General features: G+C 43.7%; 1 protein-coding gene and 1 long non-coding RNA gene across 10 annotated transcripts in view; one reads left to right on the top strand and one right to left on the bottom strand.

The window, feature by feature from the left end:
• Nucleotides 1-957: 957 nt before the first annotated feature.
• Nucleotides 958-6,256, bottom strand: LOC115251522 (uncharacterized). Its single transcript, XR_003890086.1, has 3 exons — nucleotides 6,123-6,256; nucleotides 1,927-2,018; nucleotides 958-1,843 (listed from the first exon to the last, which is right to left on the bottom strand). It is a non-coding gene; the product is annotated as an uncharacterized lncRNA (long non-coding RNA).
• The window catches only part of LOC101065389 (leucine-rich repeat and fibronectin type III domain-containing protein 1-like protein), a 115,517-nt gene continuing 110,914 nt past the window's right edge, over nucleotides 5,099-9,701 (top strand). For all 9 annotated transcript variants that reach the window (XM_003977069.2, XM_029844081.1, XM_029844079.1 and 6 more), the window contains exon 1: nucleotides 5,099-6,284. The gene's annotated coding sequence lies outside the window, so the exon portion shown is untranslated. The remainder of the gene's footprint in view (nucleotides 6,285-9,701) is intronic.

Genomic DNA, 9,701 nt, shown 5'->3' with positions numbered 1-9,701 from the left:
TAAAATTATATATCTGATTGGGATTATTGGGGGAGTGTGTGACCTGATCCTCCCTGCCCCCAACACACACACACACACCACACACACACACACACACACACACACATTGTGATTGTGTCACGCTCTCACTCTGTATTGACTTCTCCTCTCTTCCTGATCTTCTTCCCATCACTCGTTGCCAGGCTGGGCCATAGGAGACTCTACTTTCCTTTTCTGCACTTCTATCTGCCATTTGCATTTTATGTCTATGTTTATCCTCATCAACACCCCAAACACACACACACACACACTCTAACACCCCCCCCCCCCACACACACACACGCACACACACGTATACAAACAAACTCATACACAGCCCCAGCCTTCTTATATTGAAAATGACAGTATCTGTAAAAAAAGGAACCACTTTCAATCAATCAATCTTTATTTATATAGCATCTTTTACAATCAAAATTGTTTCAAGGCGCTTTCCAGAATCCCAGAGCCTAACCCCAGACAAGCAACAGTGGCAAGGAAAAACTCCCCTTTAACAGGAAGAAACCTTGAGCAGGACCAGGCTCATGTAGGGGGACCCTCCTGCTGATGGCCGGCTGGGTAGAGAGAGAGGAGAAGGGGGAGGACAGGTCGAGGATAGAATAGGTAGGAGAGGAGAGGAGAGGAGAGGAGAGGAGAGGAGAGGAGAGGAGAGGAGAGGAGAGGAGAGGAGAGGAGAGGAGCATAGAAATACATACAAAAATACATTATATTGAATTAAATTGAATTGAATAAGCTGCTGGTTGAGTGGGTCAGTGGGGTCGGAGGTCAGTGTACAGCTCTGGAGGCGGCGATACCTGTAAATGAATACAGAAGGGGGGGGAGCAGAAAACTACACAGCAAATAGCATTACTGGTTTACTTGATGAGGAGAGGAGAGGAGAGGAGAGGAGAGGAGAGGAGAGGAGAGGAGAGGAGAGGAGAGGAGAGGAGAGGAGAGGAGAGGAGAGGAGAGGAAGCTTTTTCGAAGAGGTAGGTTTTAAGCCTAATCTTAAAAGTAGCGATGGAGTCAGCCTCCCGTACCTGGACAACCAAAAAAATAATGTTTAATGATGTAACACAATGGCTATATGGCTGATGGGCAGAGGGAGTGAGAAAGGAGTGGTGGGCGGAGAGAAGAGCAGGAAATGAGAGACAAGCAGGTTAGATGAGGTAGCAGTGCAAAAGTCCAAAATTATTTTCTAAAACCTCCTTAAAAACAGAGGGCAGAAAAACCCTTTTTGCAAGCCTAAAACGTGATTTGCCAGGAGGGCTCAACAACAAGCTGTGAAGCCCTGTATCATGCTACTGGTTAGGCCTGATGTGCTCCAGGTGGGCTGATGACACAGGCAGAGCAGAGGAGCAGTGATTTAAAGAGCCAGTAATGTCCAACCAGGGTAACTATACAAGTGAGAGCTGAAGGAGGGAGGAGGGTAACACAAACACACAAAAAAAGGGCGAATTCAGAATCATACCCAAAGCATAACGTGTGATGTAGACATAAGAGCATTAGTACAGATAACAGCCGCCGTTGTTTCTATGCTCAGATCTACTTTGAGGGGAAGGGGGAGTGATGGATGAGAGTGCTGCAGCCGCGCCAGGGCCGTTCCCTCTCCCTCTGTGATAGAAGGCCACTTCGACTCGTTCACTGTCACTCTGTCACGGTTTGTCCTTCTCTCCCTTCCTCTCTCTCTGCCATGTAATAGCTGGCCTGGCGTTGTGGACGTGTCAGGAGAGACATTCCTGTGAGCTCCATTAGACTGTAACCTTGCCACTCTGACAGAACCGTATCCGTCTTGCTTATCCCTTGCTCCAGGAAGTAAACAGGCACCCTGAGGGCATACATTTATTTATTTTCTGAGGAGTGAAATGGAAGACTTGCCTTATTACAACACAGCCAAAGCTAATCAGTCACCTTTTCTCCAGAGGAATCAAGCAACAGTTGGGCTGGTAAAGACAAGTTTCCTATACAGCTCTTCCTGATTTCCAATCAGTTTCTGCTTTTAACTGTGAAAAGTGCCAGAAAACAATGTCACAAAATCAAAATCATTAAATAAAACTTTAAAGATGCAAAAACAGGATTTTTTTAAGATTAGAATGTAAACACATATTTTAAAATGATTACTTTCTTTACTTCAGCAAAGTCAAAAAGCACAAAAAAAACCTAATTGGCTCTATCCATGATATCCGTTAACTATAGTGATAATGGCCAAAATGATCACAACACCTAAAAGGTTTAAGCTTTAAACATTTCTCTTTTTTGCCACCAAAACACAATTTCATTAAAAATGTTGCTGAAATAGCCAGATGGTTTGATTTGAACACAAAAACAATCAGATGTAGTGAGTCCCACTGTTCTGAGTCCCAGTTGAATCTTTAGAACAATTAGAAATATGGCCAACTCCACAAATAATAAATATGCTCTCATACTTTTGGCACTTTCTGTTTGGGATTTCAAACTTTCAAGTCAGAGGAGCTTTGGTTGTCTTTAACATTGTGGTCTTTTCCCGCGTGTCAGGATGTTTGCAAGAAAGCTTGCAAATTGCCAATGTATTCTCTTCTACAGGAGTTGAATAAGAGCCACAGCAGTGATGCCCTGCTGACTCTCATCACAGCTTGAAGCAGACGTTTCTTCTTTGTTTGGAATGTTTAAGCTTGTTAAATAAAAGAAAACAATTATTATCCATTGTTGTTAGCAACTAAATTAATATTAGCAATGGAAAATCCCTTTTAATAGCATGCTAGGCTGAACGCGATAGGATGCAATCTGGGACTGAAACTGTACTGTATCGAGCTCAAATCTTTTCATTTTTTGTCTTGTTTTTGTGCTGTTTGAGAACGTTTCCTTCCACTCGACAAGGATGCTGTTTTAATAAAGATGAAACCTTAGTTTTGGTTGATTAATGAAGAGGACTCCTAACTGTCTGCAGTTTGCCACCAGGAAAGCAGGACTCTGTTTCCATCGTTACAACTAATCCTGTCTGTGAAACAGGCTTTTAGTCTCCTTAATTAAACGCTTAAACCCACAGCGAGTCAATGACCATCAATTACCTGACAGAATGATGGATCGTCTGTCAACATGAGGCACTGACGCCAAGACTGACACATTAGTTCATCGACGAGTCTCTGACAGGGACAGAAAACTATAGGCAAGGAACAGGATGTTGATTGAATGGGGAAAAAAGAAGTACTTTGAGTCTAGCCGACACACAGATCCTTCTGTAGAGTGATGACACAGAAGAGCCCTCTCTTTTCGCTTCAAACATCTCCAGAAAACTTGATCTGACAAAAACATGAAACACAAATACTAATCTCCAAAGACAAAACCATCAAATGAGACACTATCTTTACCAGTTCGACAGTATCAGCACAACATTCTGGAAAAAGTTTTGTGCTTTGTATGATCTACTCAGTATTTTAAAATACACAAATCCATGAGTTTGTGTCCTTTTGTTGCTCGTGTACCAACACATTTTCCATTTTTTCCTATCAGCTATCGTATCGATGCTAATCTACAAGGGATGGTTACAAACAAAGTGCGCAGGATTTAGGGTGGATGCTTGGGGAGAAATTGATGGTACGAGTTAAAGAAGCAAGTCTGAGAGAGAGAGGGAGTAGAGGAACGATCAGTGCATGTCGAGAAGAGCTTTTGGCTTTTCTCTTTGAGGATAAAGTTGTTCCGGCCTTTCACTGCTAAATCTCACTACACTTCTGTCCGTGTTGCTGAATTGCCTGGAGGGTCTTCCGGGTCTTTTTTTATCTCCCTAACCGTCTTGTATTTCCCAAATTTTCTCAGTCTTTATCTCTTGTAACCTCTTATTGTTTTCTGTCTCTCTGGCTCAACTGTTTCCGCTCCAGAGAGCCTCCAGAAACCACTCGAGTAAATACAGCTAAATGCTGCATCACCACCATTGTGCTGATGCCATCACACATGACATCACAGGCTTTAAAGTTAGCAATCATGAAGCCCAAAACCTGCTGAAACCATCTTTTACATTTAGAACAAAACATTCTTTTGGGCAGGAGTTTATTCCTTCAGAAGCTGATAGTTTCAACCTCCAGAGTTCTCAAGCATCCATGTGGGGGTGAGATTACCTCAATACAAATGATGACAGTTGGGACACAAAGGTCACAATTCACTCCGAGTTATAATCTGGGTTGACCCCTATAATTAAATCTTGTGTGCTTAGAATCCAGACAGATGATAGAACACCGCAGGCTAAAACATTCAGCGTCCTGCCCATTTAACCCAATGATCCAATGTTTAGCTTGCATTTGTGTTGCAGCACAGTCGTTACGTTGCTGGACGTCTCCGAGAAAATAAACTAACGTTTAAAAGTCAAGAGGATTTCTCAGATCAATAAGTACTTTTCTATTAAGGGGATTCAGAAATAAGATAACTGCTGTGGGTGATAGCAGAAATTGACTGGTTTTATTTTATTTTCTGAGGCTTAAAACAAAACCACTCAGCATGCCTGCCAAAGTGACTTTCAAATATGGTTCCTAAAATAACCGTCCAAGACCTCCACACCTCACATTTGTCTCTCGCACCCTCTGTCCATTCCTTTCACATAAACACATTTATTTAGTTGACCTTTCGTCCATGTGGCCCAGAGGTTTTTCTATTTCAATTGAGGTTAAAGAACATGACACACAGCATCAGAACTTTCATTTCCCTGGCCCCAATGTGATAGCTCTTATTTTTATGATGTTTGTCTCTTTCTATTTCTTCCTCCGTCGAGTTTTCTCTTTTTACCATTCCCTACTGCATCCAAACCCCAACACCGTTGTATGGCTGTATTTATTAAATCTGCCTCTGATGACACAAACTTACGTTTTTGGTTTTTTTGGTGGTGGTGGTGGGGGGGGTTGTTAAAACATCAATCAGGTCTGTGACACCCACATTTATTTATTTAGGATTATTTCCGTCCAGTGGAAACTCCTACAGGACAACGTATTTATGAACAAAAAAAAATGTAAACTGCAATAATAACTTAAAGTCCAATGCTAGATGGATGGAATTATAGAGGATTAAAAAAATCCCGCTTGTTGTATGATAGGATGGATCCAAACTACAGTATATCAGGTGGTTGCAGCAGGCAAACGCCCCGGCGCTTGCATCACGCACGGTCATGAGAACGTCCCCGCATCCGTTAATAACGTATTGAAATCGCGGAGGAGACGCTTGTCAGTTGCCAGAGACCGACGCGGATGCGGAGAACAGCAGGCAGACGGGAGAGGAGATCGTAGGCGTAGATCGCCTCCCGGGACAAACCCGCGCAGTGTGAAAGTATCCGCCCGAGGGAGCGGAGATGCTCACCGCGGCGGATCAGAAAGCTTTTAAGAAGAAGACATTAAATGTAGTGTGAGACTGCTTTGTCGGTGGGATCTATCGGCTTTCCTCTGTGTGTGAAGCTCGCCCTTCCTCTGATCTGGAACGCCTCTGTCAATAAGGTGCCGTCCGCCGCACAGAACGCGCTGTTGTCCGGCTTCTCTTCCGTGAAGGAGGACGCGAAGAGAGGAAAGAGGTCAACGCAAAGTCACTTCAGTGGCTGGAAGGAGGGTAGAGTCATTTCTCCAAGCTCTCCTGGCTCTGCCACCAACCGATTCTCTTTATTACAAGAGTAATCATTGCTACGCTCTTTTAACCTTGGGGCGTATTTCACCTGCCTAGCGACAATCCGATTGGATTGTTATTCTGTGATTGAGGTTTGACCAAATCCTTGAATGACTTAAATGTGTTGATGTGTACAGGAATGACTGAACGGAGCAAAGAGCTCTAGGGGAGCTTAACCGGCTCACCTAAAACTAACAATCGTGCCCGACTCCAGATCGCGACGTTTCTTCATCACTGCCGCCTCCCACCGGCTCCCCCTTCGCTTTTTAACTAAATTCTACCCACCGGACATTAACCCTTGACACTTTGATATATCCCTCAAAAGGAGCGCTCGTCTGGCCGCTGATCGGGCGCGCAACGCGGCGGCGCGCCGCTCTAACGGCGCTTTTTCCGCGCTCGCAGCTCTGCCCGGGAGCATCATTGTCGGACATCAGCTCACTGTAGGTGACGGGCTGCACGAGTCGGGCTCCCGGATATCAGTTAAAGCATCTTACTTGCCCCACCGCGACTCCAGGGAGACCAAAGAAAACTGGATATTATTCCCGTTTGGCTGGAAACATTTCTCAGAGGTGGATGAGTATTGGTTAACGTATCCTTTGCGGAGTGGAGTAGTTCACCAGAGGAATCACCTCTATCCAGGCAGGAGAGGAGCTCAGGTACGGTACTTTTATCATCTGCTCTTCTCTCCTCGAACTCTCTTTCTCTGCCTTATTGAATGTTTTGTGGTGATTGTCTCTTTTTCTGGAGTGGTCGGTTTGTAAATATGGATGATCTCTCTCTCTCTCTCCCTCACACACACACACACACACACACACACACACACACACACTAGACAGATGGAGAGATAATGGCGCTGGTGTTTTCTTTTCCATGTGATTTGAAGGCAGTGGGTACCCCCTCTCTAGATTAAAGCCAGAGGCGAAGGAGAGGAAGATGCAGGGATGGATAGTGGTGAAGGAGTGGGAGGTGGGCTCTTGACGTGCGTGGAGCTCGCAGAAGTGGGTCTGAAAAAAGACTGAGCTGAAAAGATGGTGTGAGATGGGAGCAGAGTTAAAGGATGTGGATGATTCTTGGGAGAACAGAAGACTTGGAACAGCGTGGAAAGAAGGAATTGGTTTGAAGGAATTGTGGGAGCTAAAATCTGTAACAGATCTATGTGGATGATTAAACTGAGGGGAATGAAGACTGGGTTGTAAAGTGAGTGTGGGGGGTTGTTGAAGGGAGATGGCAACCTGGATGAATGGGGGGATGTTTTCAGGGGAAAAGTGGGGCTAAACTGTTGGGAAAGTGTGATGAAATGCAAAAGAACAGGAGAAAGTAATGGGATGACTTTAGCGCAGCAGATTTTCTTTCTTTTTTTGGGGGGGGGACAAAGGATACAGAGCAGGTGCTACAGCACGATCCATTAAGAAAGCTCTAACAATTGCACACTGGAGGCCAAGTGCAACCCTCCACTGTGCTGTAGCCAGGAGCCAGTCCAGCATTACTGCACTGGGCCAACTGTTGGTCCTGCATCAGCTCATTAGCTCTGGTTTACTGGTTCACTTCACTTTCATTGCTTCTTTGTGCATCAAAAATAAATGTTTATAGATGTTCTGAAAACAGCAAATGTAGACAATTCCAGAAATGGCTCCCCCATCCAGACAGGTGTGTTGCGTTGGCTTGCTTCCCCATTGTGTTGTAAAAAATGTAGCTCACCCAGGAGTAAATGTAGCTCATGTTTCACCAACAGTCAGTAACTTTGGCCACTCAGTAATAATATGTTGGGAAACTTGGATACGGGCGACGCGCCAGCCTGGACGTTAATACTATCCAAAATCCAAATTAGTGTAATGTTTTGCTAGAAGCTAAATTTAGTATGTGAACATTTTGTTTTTGTGTGTTGCTAAATTGTTTTATTATACCTGAATTTTGCACTAAAAAAATCTACCACTCCAACTAAATTATATCTGTAATTTTTTCCACCATTTTACTGGATACAGGTGATAAGTATGCCGCAGAATGATGTAACTTAACTCTTTATGAGAAAAGCAATGGCAGCCCACTGATGTTTTCCTTTTTCACCAACTCCTCCAGGCATTTTCAGACCAACAATAATCAGAGGAATGTAGATCTATACTTTTGTACAGGCTTGATGAATGTGAGGAAAACCTGAATATGGATCAAAGGGGTGAAACGTAATCTTTACCAATCTGGGGTGAACTTCTGCTCTAACATTGGACACCGTTTCAGAGTGAATATCGACATTTTCTGTGAAGCCTAATTTGACTGGTTCATCAGCTGCTAAACAGATTGTTTCTTGCTCCTGTCAGCCCATCAGAACGAGTCCAACAACACCCAAGACAGAGGTGACAGTTACAGAAGGCTCGTCTCTCTGAGGTTTATAGACAAGAGCTGACAGCCTGAGAGCTGACAGGAGCCATGTCTTCGTGATGGGTTGGAGTTCAGTTTTTTGGGTCTCTTTGAAGCCAACATGCAGTCTTGACCACATGCTGTCTAATGGCAGCTATTGCACAACTTTTAACAACATAACAAGCCAGAAAGATTCCTTTATGGTCGTTTATCTGCCTGGAGAGCAATTTAAACCAATTAATTGATCTTTAGACTTCAGTCTTCTAAATGTTTTTGGCTTGTCGCTACTTATCAGTGTTGAGAATAAAAATGCTTTGGTATTTTGACTGTATGGCTTTCCTTAACACAAAAATACTATACACAATTCAATATTAGCCAATATCCTGGAAATGCAGATATTGTGGTGCTTGAGTGGAATTCGGAGGCATCACTTCCTGTGTTTACTCATCGACATCCTTCAGCAGCATATGTCAAATCTGGAAAAAACCCTTTGAGGTTTTAAGTGTCACAGCTACAATGTGGGGAAATAAAGGCTCCTTCTTCCTAAAAACAGAAGCAGAACTGTGCACTGAAGATGTCGGTGTGTAAAATGCTTTATAGTGTCCCCACTTGCCTCTCCCCACTTGTGATCCCGACCCTGACACATTTTAATCATAATGAGGAAATTTCTGACCTTTTCCTGGCAACAGCTCAAAGGAGAATGATGAGTCTGCAATTTCTGCAGGACCTGAGTGCAGATCCTCAAGTGTTTGAGTTCATTTGTTGGTGCAAAACCACCATCGTTTAGTCCGTTTTCATCAATCTCCTGTGATGAGTCTAATAGATGTCATCCAGGCAAACTGAGGTTTGCGTGGTTGACCCTTGCAGAGCTTAATTATCTTTGACCCCCCCGTGATAATTGATGGAGCATTTAGCAGGACACTTTACAGACAAGTATTTCAACCCTCCTGGAGAATCTGAACAAATGCACCTCACATGAGCTAAAGAGACTTTGGTGCTTCTGTAATAGTTTTCAAAATGGCAAACGCTCAAATCTCCAAGGGAAGAAAATGTCTCGACATCTGAAATAATGTCTGGGATGCTGAAGTCAGTGTTGGCTGTTCAAAACGGCCAGTAGTTTTCCTCTTCAGTCTGTGATAGTCAGCTGGTATGATAAATATGCAGGTGATGACACATTCTGGAGGAGTGTGGATTCCAGTTGATTGATGTGTCTTTAAGAAGAGACAGGCGGTGCAGGAAACCGTGGAATTTAGATACAAAGCTGAATGAATTTCAGAGTTTCACCCCGATAGATTGATGCGACGGCCTGCAAGTTCAGTCTAGACTAAAAGTGTTGCAGGTACAAACACCTTTTACGGTAACAACTGCAAGATTTACAAGAGGTAAATCGGGATGAGCGATTAAATGCATGCAGGGCAGGACATGGAGCAGAGGAGATAGATGAAAGGAAAGGAGGAGCAGGGTGGAAGGATGGAGGCACTAAAAGAAGCCGAAAACTGGAACATAAAAGGTTATTGGTGGGGGGTGACCTTTATTGAACAGGGCACATCAATTAGGAACAAATCCTGTTTATGTGGTGGAGAGAAACGAGAAAGAGATAAAGAAATGCATTGATCAACAAAGAAAAGGCTGCTGAAGAGAAGAATAATCAGGCCAGGAAAAGGTGCTGTGAATGAGGGGGATGACTGATGAAGGAAGAAAAGGAGTGGACGGCAGATTGA

The sequence above is a fragment of the Takifugu rubripes genome, chromosome 11 (genome assembly GCF_901000725.2).
Source record: "Takifugu rubripes chromosome 11, fTakRub1.2, whole genome shotgun sequence".
Classification (NCBI taxonomy): domain Eukaryota; kingdom Metazoa; phylum Chordata; class Actinopteri; order Tetraodontiformes; family Tetraodontidae; genus Takifugu; species Takifugu rubripes.
This window is presented reverse-complemented; position numbering and strand designations above follow the sequence as displayed.